This window comes from Moschus berezovskii, chromosome 10 (genome assembly GCF_049115385.1).
Source record: "Moschus berezovskii isolate FMDL1 chromosome 10, NW_MosBer_1.0, whole genome shotgun sequence".
Taxonomy (NCBI): Eukaryota; Metazoa; Chordata; class Mammalia; order Artiodactyla; family Moschidae; genus Moschus; species Moschus berezovskii.
Window position 1 is genome coordinate 46,993,878 of NC_142469.1, and position 13,002 is coordinate 47,006,879.

Here is a 13,002-nt window from a genome sequence, read left to right on the forward strand (position 1 = left end):
CGACAGAGAATGAGATGGCTGGATGACATCATCTACTTGATGGACATGAGTTTGAGTGAACTCTGGGAGTTGGTGATGGACAGGGAGGCCTGGAGTGCTGCGATTCATGGGGTTGCAAAGAGTCAGACATCATTTTGCAAAGAGTTGAAACTATTCTTACATCACTTCTGTGGCGTAAGAGTGTGTCTTGACTAGTATTCCATGATTTTATATATTACATCTCAATCTTGTTATGGCTCCACAGTACTCCTCTGTATTTCCACAGTGATGAACATCTAAGTATTTACAATCTTTTGCTCTGACTATTGTACTGTTGTACATTTACAGTCTTTTCATTTATCTACATCCATACATAAATTCCTATAGATAAATTCCTGGAAATGGACTTACAGAATGAAGGGTAAAGATATGCTCAATTTTACTGTTGAATTGCTCTCCAAAGAGGTTAAACCAATTTATAACCCCATCAGCATGACTTTATGCCCTTGCCAACACAATACGTTAACTATCTTTTCATCTTTACCAGTCTGACAGGTTGAAAATGTAACTTTGCATTTCGCTTACTATATAAATGAAGCAAAAAATCTTTTCATACTTTTAAGAACCATTTTATTCCTTTTCTGTGAACTGTATGTTCACATCCTTTGCTCATTATTCTATTGCTCTTTTAAAATCGCTCTTTTAAATTTCTTTAGACTTTAGGAAATTTACACTTTGGTTAAGATATCAATCTGCCAGATTTTTCCCAGTTAGAATTTGACTTGTCTTTACTTTCCTTTGTGCTGTTTTTCTTTTTTGTCAGAAAGAATTTTTTAGATTTAAAGTTAGTTGAATTTATCACTCTTCTTTTTAATAGTTTCTACACTTTAGGTCACATTTAGAAAGGCCTTCTTCATTCGGAGATTTTTAAAAATAATTATTAATTTTTTCTGAGAATTATCTTAAAAAAAAACCCTCCAATTCATGATTTCTTATTCTTTTGTTCTCTTTTTCCTTTCTCCCTTCCCTTTAAACATTTTACTCTTTCATTCCTTTATAATTAATTTTGGTATAAGGGACAAAGGGATTCGTGGAAGAGACTGCTAATGTTAACCCAAGCCATTTCCTCTTCCTCTTGAACAGTCTACCTTTGTTTCTTCCTTTGAGTTCAGTTCAGTTCAGTCGCTCAGTCGTGTCTGACTCTTTGCAACCCTATGGACTGCAGCACACCAGGCCTTCCTGTCCATCACCAACTCCCGGAGTTTACTCAAACTCATGTCCATTGAGTCGGTGATGCCATCCAACAATCTCAGCCTCTGTCGTCCCCTTCTCCTCCTGCCTTCAATCTTTCCCAGCATCAGGGTCTTTTCAAATGAGTCAGTTCTTTGCATCAGGTGGCCTTTGGAGTTTCAGTTTCAGCATCAGTCCTTCCAATGAATATTCAGGACTGATTTCCTTTAGGATGGACTGGTTGGATCCCCTTGCAGTCCAAGAGACTCTCAAGAGTCCTCTCCAACACCACAGTTCAAAAGTATCAATTCTTCTGTGCTCAGCTTTCTTTATAGCCCAACTCTGACATCCATGCATGACTACTGGAAAAACCACAGCCTTGTCTAGATGGATCTTTGTTCGCAAAGTAATATCTCTACTTTTTAATATGCTGTCTAGGTTGGTCATAACTTTTCTTCCAAGGAGCAAGTGTCTTTTAATTTCAAGGCCGCAGTCACCATCTGCAGTGATTTTGGAGCCCCCCAAAATAAAGTCTGCCACTGTTTTCACTGTTTGCCCATCCATTTCCCATGAAGTGATGGGACCAGAGGCCATGATCTTCTTTTTCTGAATGTTGAGCTTTAAGCCAACTTTTTTCACTCTTCTCTTTCACTTTCATCAAGAGGGTCTTTAGTTCTTCACTTTCTGCCATAAGGGTGGTGTCATCTGCATATCTGAGGTCATTGATATTTCTCCTGGGCAGTCTTGATTATAGCTTGTGCTTCATCCAGCCCAATATTTCTCATGATGTACTCTGCTTATAAGTTAAATAAGCAGGGTGACAATATACAACCTTGATGTACTCCTTGTCCTATTTGGAACCACTCTGTTGTTCCATGTCCAGTTGTAACTGTTGCTTCCTGACCTGCTTACAGATTTCTCAAGAGGCAGGTCAGGTGGTCTGGTATTCCCATCTCTTTCAGAATTTTTCAGTTTGTGGTGATCCATACAGTCAAAGGCTTTGGCATACACATGGTCATATGACTAAGTTTTCCAACGAAATGTGAAGGAGTCATACAACCCTCCTATCCTCTCTCCTTCTCTGTCTTCTTTTACCATGGGAATGCATTGACAATGAAGAGGGCTACATGGCCCAGACTCCGGGAGGCTTCTAGGAGCTAACAATTCCTGGCTGACAGCCAGAAAGGAAATGAGGTCCTCAATCATACAACCAAAAGGAACTAAACTGTCGACAGTCTGAATAAAACTGGAAACAAATTCTTACCCAGTCCATCCTCTAGAAGGGAATACAGCCTCACTGACTTCTGAATTCCAGTCCTGCTAGATGGTGAGCTGAGAACTCTGTCATGCTGTGCTTGGGCTTCTGACCTACTGAACTCTGAGCATAAGTAGGTATTACTTTAAGCCATTAACTTGGTGGTAATTTGTTTTGTGGCAGTAGAAAATTAATACATCCCTTATATCTTTTTTCCCTCAGAGTTTTCTTCTGGTTACTAATTATTTTTTTCAAATAAACTATATAATCAGCTTATCTAATTCTAAAATAACATTCTGATAGCAATTTTATTGTCACTGTTTTACATTTATAGATTAACTTGGGGAGAATTGACATCTTTACAGCGTTGAATATTCCTATCCAAGAACATAATATGCCTTTCCTTTTTCAAAGTGGTTCATTTGCATTTGAAAGTTTTCTCTTAGTCTTTGCACAATTTCCTTTTAAAGTTATTCTGAACAATTTATCTTTTTGTTCCTGCTGTACATGAGGTCTTTTTTTTTCTATCACATTTTAACTATTGTTTCTACATAATTAAATTATTAATTTCCTAATGTTAACTTCATGCCAAACTTTCTAAATAAATTTTATTACTATTTATAATAGATTTTGAGTTGAATCTCTTGGATTCTTCAGGTAAACAATGTTATCTTCAAAAGAATGGTAATTTTACCTCCTACTTCCAAGTTTTTGGACTTCCCTTGTGGCTCAGCTGGTAAAAGAATCTGCCTGCAATATAGGAGACCTCGGTATGATCCCTGGGTTGGGAAGATCCCCTGGAGATGGGAAAGGCTACCTACTCCAGTACCCTGGCCTGGAGAAGTCCATGGGATTGCAAATAGTCTGACACGACTGAGAGACTTTCACTTCACTTTCCAAGTTTTATAGCTCTATTTTTTTTCTTTAATTATGTTGGCTAGTATTTCCAATACATTGTGAAATAATAATGGTAACATACATATTGTTATCAATTTCCTTTATTCTGGATTTTTATATCTTATTCACAGGTAAGATTCAGTTAGTTCAGTAGCTCAGTCATGTCCTACTCTTTGCGATCCCATGGACTGCAGCACACCAGGCCTTCCTGTCCATCACCAACTCCCGGAGTTTACTCAAACTCATGTCCATTGAGTCAGTGATGCCATCCAACCATCTCATCCTCTGTCATCCCCTTCTCCTGCCTTTAATCTTTCCCAGCATCAGGGTCTTTTTCAATGAGTCGGTTCTTCGTATCAGGTGGCCAAAGTATTGGAGTTTCAGCTTCAGCATCAGTCCTTCCAATGAACACTCAGGACTGATCTCCTTTAGGATGGACTGGTTGGATCTCCTTGCAGTCCAAGGGACTCTCAAGAGTCTTCTCCAACACCGCAGTTCAAAAGCATCAATTCTTTGGTGCTCAGCTTTCTTTATAGTCCAACTCTCACATCCATACATGACTACTGGAAAAACCATAGCCTTGACTAGATGGACCATTGTTTGCAAACTAATATCTCTGCTTTTAAATATGCTGTCTAGGTTGGTCATAACTTTTCTTCCAAGGAGCAAGTGTCTTTTAATTTCATGGCTGCAGTCACCATCTGGAGTGATTTTGGAGGCCCCCAAAATAAAGTCTGCCACTGTTTTCACCGTTTTCTCATCTATTTGCCATGAAGTGATGGGACCAAATGCCATGATTTCAGTTTTTCTGAATGCTGAGCTTTAAGCCAGCTTTTTCACTCTCCTCTTTCACTTTCATCAAGAGGCTCGTTAGTTCTTTGCTTTCTGCCATAAGGGTGGTGTCATCTGCATATCTGAGTGTTATTGATATTTGTCCTGGAAATTTTGATTCCAGCTTGTGCTTCACCCAGCCCAGCATTTCTCATGATGTACTATGCACATAAGTTAAATAAGCAGGGTCAGAATATATAGCCTTGACATATTCCTTTCCCTATTTGGAACAAGTCTGTTGTTCCATGTCCAATTCTAACTGTTGCTTCCTGACCTGCACACAGATTTCTCAAGAGGCAGGTCAGGTGGCCTGGTATTCCCATCTCTTGAAGAATTTTCCACAGTTTGTGGTGATCCACACAGTTAAAGACTTTGGCATAGTCAATAAAGCAGAAATAGATGTTTTTCTGGAACTCTCTTGCTTTTTTGATGATCCGGCGGATGTTGGCAATTTGATATCTGGTTCCTCTGCCTTTTCTAAATCCAGCTTGAACATCTGGAAGTTCATGGTTCACATACTGTTGAAAGCTGGCTTGGAGGATTTTGAGCATTACTTTACTAGCGAGTGAGATGAGTGCAGTTGTGCAGTAGTTTGAGCATTCTTTGGCATTGTCAAATGCAGGTAAGATTAGGCTATGATTTTATTTACTTTTGGTGCTATTTTTTGGGGGTTTTGACATTAATCTTACACTCATAAAATAATTTCACCTTTGATTCTTCTCCTTAATTCTGAAATAGTTTAAATAGCATTGAAGTTACTGGTTTCTTAAAAATTTCATAAAATTTGCCTGAGAGACTATACAGGCTCATTGCTATTTGAGTGTTACATTCTTAAAAACGTTTTCTAATTCCTTCATGTTAATTTGGTCTGTTATGATTTTTCTGTTCTGAGAATTTTTGCAATTTTTATTTTCTTAGAAAAAAATCCACTTAGTCATTTATTTGCATATTTAAGCAAAGCAGCTATTGTGTTTCAATTTCATTTTGTATATTTGTGTTTTTGCCCCTTTTCTTGATTAGATTACCTAACTTCTATACATATTTTATTATTTCCCCCCTAAAGAACCAGATCTTGGGTTGATTTATTTCTGAGTATTGCCATCTTTCTGTTTTCTAATGTAGTAAGTTAAGCTTTTATCTTGAGTATTCTTTCCATCTGCTTGCCTTGGTTTTGTTGTTCTTTTACTAACTTTCAAAACTTGATTCTTAATTTACTTTTATTCTTTCTTGCTTAATGATATAAATATTTAGGACTTTGAATTTCTTTCTGAGTACTATTTAGCTATATACGATAGGTTCTAATATGTCACATATATGTTACCATTACTTTGTAGATTTCCTATGCTTTCTAATTTCCTCTTTAATCAAAGAGGAAATGGAGAGTTTAAATTCTCCATTTGATTCTCCATTCTCCAAATGATAAAGTTTTTAGATTTGTTATTATTTAAAAATCAATTTCCAGTTTTATTGAAATATTGCCAGAGAATCAGGCAGATGCTATGCTGCTCCTGTAACCTAGTAGCAAAAAACATAGAGTGTAATCTTGGCCTTATTCCATTGGCCAACCAGTCACTACATTTGGTCAACAAAACACTAAGGCCCAGATTCAAGGGGAGGGAATATTCACCGTATCTCTCAATGGAAGAAGTATCAAAGAATTCGCAGATTTGTTTTAAATCCACTACATTTTCACTGCTTATCACTGGGTCTGTCTCTTATCTCTGTCTCTTATTCTCCTTTTCTCTGTCTCAAACATATCACAATCACACCCATATTCACAGACTTACATATAGTTGCTTGTTAACACTAGCTATCAGTATCAGAAACAAACTTATAGTGACAGTTGTTGTGGTACTTTGTAAGTAATGACAGCTAAATTGAAAAAAAGTGAAATATGTCAGTTATTAACTAATAGCAAATATATGATTATTCCTTTCCCCAAATATCCACAAATCATAAGGACAAAATTTTTGAATAAAGTCATACAACATAAAGCCCAGAGTCATTAGGAGAATGTAATTCGCCTCCTGTTTAATTTTCCATGTGCTGGGTGGGCTCCCTGGTTTCACCTATACTGGCTTTTTCCTTAAATTTTCCATGGTTTCTTTCTTCCTTGACATAAGGATTCTGTATCTTTTGCTCACATTTACTCTGAAAGGATGCAGTGTTCTCTCTCTCCCTGATCCTGCGACTATTGCCTTTGTTGTCCCCACATTAACCTCTCACCCATTACTATTGCTTTCTTTCCCCTACACAGCACTTCATTTAGAACGCCAGGACCCATGAGCTGGTAAGCCATTTCATATCAGTCTGGAAGGGGTGGGAGGAGTCAGAATCTACAATATGTTGCCGTTTGACAAGACAGTGAGGTGGCAGCCAGGGAGGAGGGTCTGACATAATCGCCCAAATGCAAGTATTTCAATCAACTGGTGATGACCCCATTTGGAGCATTTGGTTGAGGGTCCAAGAGGCAGTGGTGTCAAGAAATGTGTGAAGGTGCATACTGTGCATGTCCCATCCATCTGGTAGCTCCCAAATCTCTATCTCCTTTGATGTCTCTCCTCATCCTCAGACCTATGACTCCAAAATGCCCAAATCCTAATTATTTTACCCCTTCTACCAAAACATGCTTCCAAACCATGTACCTTAACCCAGTGATGGGTGTCACCATCCACTTATAACTAAGCCACGAACATGAAGTTATCATGAATTCTCTTTCATCACTCCTAAATTATCAAATCATCAAATACTCCATATTTTACCTCCTTAATAGCTCTCAAAGTAATATAGTTGTGCCCATCCCATTTGTCATCATCCAGGTTTAGCGTTTACAATGACATCTGACACCTGGTAGGTATTGCCATCACTCAGCTGTACCGCTGAAGCAGATTTCTAACTGCTCTCTGCCTATGTACTTGCTCTTTCCAAGTCACTCACCATTTTGATCTATTTTTCTATAGTTAAGATGTTCTATCTGAATTACTATAGTTATAAGGCTTCATATTTGCTAGTATTCAAAAATGTTTTTTCTTCTTCAGTATAGTTTTTTCTATTCTTGGCCTTCTGCCTTTCCATATAAATTTTAAAACTAGCTTGTCAATTTTCACCAAAATCTCAGCATTTGATTGGAATTGTATTTCATTCTCTCACAGATAATCCCCTACAATCCTGGCTGCCTTGATGTTTCTCCATGCTGTCAGACAACAGTGTTTATGAGTATAGATTTTATGGTTGCTTTTGACAGGAGGGTAGTCTGGTATCTGCCACTCCTTGGAGCCAGAAGCAGAAACACTTTGCAAATCTTCCCAATTTTCTATGAAAAAAGAAATTCCTTAGAAGAAGTTTATATGACAAACCTTGACTCTGCCAATAGTTAATATAAAGTTAAAATATTACTTTATGAAACTTGATCCATTTGACCACAGTTGAGAAAAGACATATGCCAACTGGGTTATGCAACAACAACAAAGTGTTGGCTCGTATAACTGAGGTTTTCAGGAAGAAGGTTGTTATAACCAAGATTTTGAATGAAGTATATCAGGATCCAATTTTACCTCCATCTCTCTGCTCACTTCTTGTTGAATGTTGAAGCCATTCTGAAACAGGCTCATGTCCATCAGATAACTGTCAGCCACTCCCAGAACTGCACACTTCCAGGTCCACACCCAGCAGAAAGTGGGTCTTTGTCTAACTGGATCGCTGCTCACCCCTAAACAAATCACATTGCCTAAGGAAATCTGGTGCAGCGACTAGCTTAGGCCCAGGTCAGGTTTTTGATTCCTGGGCTAGGGGTCAATTTAGCTCCTCCAGAGACCCATAGGTTGAGAACAGGGTTAGTGGTAGTTTCCAAGTAGGGATTTAGGTTATGGTTAGCAGGAGAAAAGTGAACAAATGCTTGACAACTAAAAGGACAAATATCCACCTGCCGAATCCGGTCTCTAAATGCACATCATCTGAAGGTACCTGAAAGAACAGTCTTTCCGCTCTGGTCCTCCAAGGCTATTTCCACGGTCCTGCTTCTTGGATTATGATCCTGCTCTCTTCACACTGCCACCTGCTCTACGCCCATCCTGTGCACAAAACACACTGAGCTGTTTTGTCCCTGGCGTGTCCCTCCTCATGTGTTCTCTTCTTCCTATCGTTCTGAAGTCTTAGCAAGAGTTGAGATCAGAGGAGGGGGAGGATGAGATGGTTTCTATTTCTTCATTGTCACCATTTGCTGTCTGTCTCCTTACCTCCTCAACAGAGCAAGAGTCAATTGATCAGACTGAGCTTCATCATTCTACCAGTTACTGCTATGATTCTGAAAAAGACACTTCACTGCTCTCTCAATTTCCACAACTGCAGACGGAGCTAATGATAGCCACTTCACCTCTTTCCAGGCAATAGCTCTAAAAAGAGAAGCATAAATGAGGGAGAGTAAGAGGGTGACAGGTCTGGAGACTAAATCCTTTTAAATGACTGTTGAGATTGCGGGTGATGCTTCTGCTAGAGAAATCTTAAAACGTGTTTTTTTTTTTTTTTTCTCAAGCATTTCAGTGATTGTGAAGGCTAAATGAAATATTTTGAAAATGTTTATAGACTCTGAAGCTCTTAAGAGATGCTGAATTATATTATGGGCCTCATACAGATGATTATAAAGCTCTTATTCCACCCCAAGTATTGTTTGTGTGTGTCACTTGTCAAGGGTTTCCACCTAGGGAACAAAAGCACAAAAGTTGCACTGAAGTCCTCTGGTCTAATCCTCTTAAGAGTCATTGAAACCTCTTTGAATTGATCCAAAGGGAGTCAAGTACCTTTTTAAGACAGAAGTTTCTTTTAGATTTCCTTACTGTTCCTGGTTCTGACAAGCCCACTCAAGTGTTCACTGCTACACACCACTGTTGCCATGCACCACTGGAGCCAGAGATTTTGTCCAAGGTCACAATGCCAGGAAATGGCTGAACAGAGATCTTTCTAGAATCCACCGTCCTTCCACATGGTCAACAAACACAGCACAGTCACAAGGGGCATTGTCAAGTACAAGGCTTCAGAGGCTTTCAAAAGAACAGATTTTGACTGCACTCTGCAGGAGGAATGGGACAGTGTCTGAACAAGGGTTGTGTGTGCAGGAATGAGTGGACCAGAAATTGGGAAGATCATCTCTTAGCCTGGCGGGGGTGCCTAACCCAGGATTGAAGGCATAAGACCAAATGTTTTAATGATCATTGCATTTGCAGAGCCTAGCACAGCAGCTGGCTTCAGGGATGCTCTGTTGAGCTGCTGATGGTCCAGGTGGAAAGGAACAGAAAGATTTTAAGAGGTGGTCTGGAGAGGAGACAGCTAAAATTTGTGACTGGTTGAACATGAAGGATAAACAGTAACTAAGTAAACTCTGATTCGGGTCTGGGGAACTAGCAGACACAGGGACAATTGAGTGAGATGATTAAGAGTTCAGTGATTGGCTTTAGTTTGAAGTGACAGTAGGTCAGCTATGAAAACTCTATCAGAGACTTACAACATGAAGTGGTTTCTTAATGAAAAATTTATACGAAATTTTGACTGTAGGTTTTGACTATATAATGTTAAGCCAATAGAATGTCTTATAGAAACTTTTCCTTTCTGTGGAGCACAGACCATTAGACAGAACACCTCCCAATGTTTTCCTTACTAATGAAACTCTACTTTTGACTGAAGCATTAGTGAGCCTGACTCAATAGTTTCGTATTCCAATTTCCCTTGCCAGATGACTATGGAACTAAACCTAGCCAATGAGACATAAGTAGAAGGTCTTGGACAGTCCCCAACCAACTGGTGTGTACATTTTGCTCTTGGACTTTTCCTTTTTTCCCCACTTCCAATATGGACCGGATGGCTGGAGCTCCAGCAGCCATCTGATGACCACAAGGATGGAAACCACATGCTAAAGATGGCAGATGGAAGGAAGCAGAGTTCCTCATGGCACTGTGAAGCCATCATACCAAGCCCTGGATGCCACTGTGTAACTTCTATTTAACATAAGAAAGAAAGCCTCTAATTTGTTATGTCTTTGTTTTTCAAGTCTCTGTCTGTCAAGGCCAAATGCAATTGCTTTTTAAAATTGCATTTGTCATCAAAATTATGAAAGATCTTTGCTTTTCTTCCAGAATGAGTTTTAGTGTTTTACAAAAGTAATAAGGCTTTAGTCCTTGATTCAAAATAATGTTTCAACCTTATAAGCATGACCATCATTTGCAATATCTGAAAGGCACTTTTGGGAGACTGGTGAAAACAGTTACAAGCATAGCCCACGGCCTACTTGTACCTTTATTCAAAAAGATTGAGAGAACAGCATGTTTCAAATGCTACACAAGTCAAGATTCTAACCCTTGCTCATGACCACTACTCTGCACTTAAAACAACCCACTACTTTTAATCCCAAATAGCCTAAAAAATACCAAGAGCATCCTGGTTTTTATAATGGTGGAATCTGTGCAAACAGATCCGCTGTGAGCAATCTCGTCCTGGGGAGATCACAGTTGTTGAGGCAAAGGAGGGAGGCACCAGGCACCCACAGCCGCATCAGCCTCTCTGTTAGTTATGGTAAGTGAACGGGATGTTTTTGTTTGATTGAAAGCACATGTCGGACAATGGCTGCTTCGACTCTGCCCCTCTACCTCAAGCCCAGCTCTAGCCAGCCGCTGACCACCTGACTGGCCAGGACTAACACCATTTTCCAGGAGATAGTCTATGCTTAATCCAGCCCACATTGTCAGGGGTTCCTCCCAGGTCCAGGCTGCGGCAAGGACTTTTGGTTTGGGACTATCTCCTGTGTTTGGCTAGGGGTTGTAGTGATTCTTAGCGCAAGGGGCATGGGGTAGGGGAGGGTGTCCAGATATGAGGAACAAAAAGCAGAGGTGTGCACACCACAGATGCAAAATGCAAAGTCACCCTTCAGGAAAGTTCCTCAGTCAGAATCCCGTCTGGTTTCATGCCTGAAGCTGTGGGCTTCATTTCCACAGTGTTCTCAAGCCTAAGAGCTTCATTTTGTCAATCACCTTCACAGATACAGAGTTCATTACTCAGCACCTGAATAGTAGTTCTGTTTGAAAGACAAATTTCTCCAGATTTGTTCAGCTGATCTATTAGGTAACCCAGAAACCTCTAAAAAGAAAAAGAAAAGTGAAAAACCTCAACCTTAATTCTGTAGATCCAAAAGAAAAAAAAAAGATACCCCAGTGAAGCCAGACTCACAGAACTTCCAGCTCATTTGACTTGCTTAGAACAGGCTCCCTCCCAAGGGGTGAGCCTTTTCTGGAACTTTCTCAGAATTTCTCCCCTACCCTGAAGTCTTTGCTACTACTTCAATGTCCTCAGGTGGGAGATGGAAATAAAACACACTCAAAAACCTTGGCAAAGCAACATTCTGGTCTCCATGCCTATTCAGAGGAGGGGCAGAGTCTAGAGACGGATCCTAAACTAGAGGAGAGCTTCTACCCCTGCCCAAGACAGTGGAAAGCGTTGATAAAAGAAGGCCCAGGCATGACCCCAGCTCCTCAACCAGAGCGAATTCACACCCACAGACCATGTAGAGTTCACATCACATGCATTCTCTCATTTCCCAGATCACTGGAGGCATCCCCCAGCGCCAGTTCCACATGGGGCAGGAACCCCCCATCAGAAGGTCAGGCTGCTGCACATCTGATGGGCAGGAACTCACCACTTCGTAAGGCCTCCCACCGCCATCTTTACATCTAAACTCTGCATCCCTCAGGTTTTCATTCACTAACCTAGTTCCAGCCCTGCAGCTCTCCATGTAGACTATGTATTTCCACATCCTCCTGATCATTTAATTATGTGACAACTACTATCATGTCACTCCAGTGAGTATTCTCCTTTACAGGCCATATGAAAGTGTTAGTTGCTCAGTCATGTCCAACTCTTTGCAACCCCATGGACTGTAGTCCACTAATATCCCACTAGTCTCCTCTGCCTATAGAATTCTCCAGGCAAGAATACTGGAGTGGATTGCTATTTCCTTCTCCAGGGGATCTTCCCAACCTAGGAATAGAACCCAGGTCTCTTGCATTGCAGGTGGATTCTTTACCATCTGATCCTCCAGGGAAACCCCTTATAGGCCATAGGGCCCCTGACATAGACCTTGATTTCTTCTCCACTTACCCTGCCTCCAGCTTGTCAATGACCCTCTTGAAGAACATTGTTATGGAGGCCCGGGTTCATTTGACTGTGCATGCAAGCTCAAGGTGAGTCCTCCTAGGCCCTACACCTCTGTCAATAGAGTCTGTGGTTGTACTAATGTCTTTGTCAGCCCCAGTCACACTGAGCCTCTGGTCAACTAAAACTCATAAATCTTCTCCAGTCGAAACATGTGCCTTATCACTTCTCGGCCTTTTGGCTAAGATCAAGTGTAGTATCAAACATGTGCCTTTCACTTTCTAAGCGTGGGACTGATGTCAATCAATAATGAATGTTGCTCCTGATGCAATTTTTGTTAAACCCGAGGAGAGTTCTGTCCATTTACCTTAGAAGTTCCATCCTGATGTTCCAACTAGCCTCAAGATCTAGAAAACTGATCTGTCATTCGTCATTAACTACACTTTTCAGTTTTGTGGCAATCACAAGCTTGTGGACCTGCTTTGTATTTCTTTGTGTCATCCATGGCTACATTCCAATGGAAGCTGACTATCTCTACCAAGGGGTGAGCCGAGGTGATAGAATCTATCTTACATGGGGTTTGCCCAAGGTCAGGCAATAGACCTATGCCCTGTGGAACTGGCACTGGAATTCTGGTCTCCTGAAGCCCAGGGTGGAGATTTTCCCAGAGGGCCATG

The 13,002-nt window shown here is 40.4% G+C and overlaps 1 pseudogene; it reads left to right on the top strand.

The window, feature by feature from the left end:
* Positions 1 to 12,546: 12,546 nt before the first annotated feature.
* On the top strand, positions 12,547 to 12,672 carry LOC129561353 (U2 spliceosomal RNA; annotated as a pseudogene).
* The last annotated feature ends 330 nt before the right edge of the window (positions 12,673 to 13,002 follow it).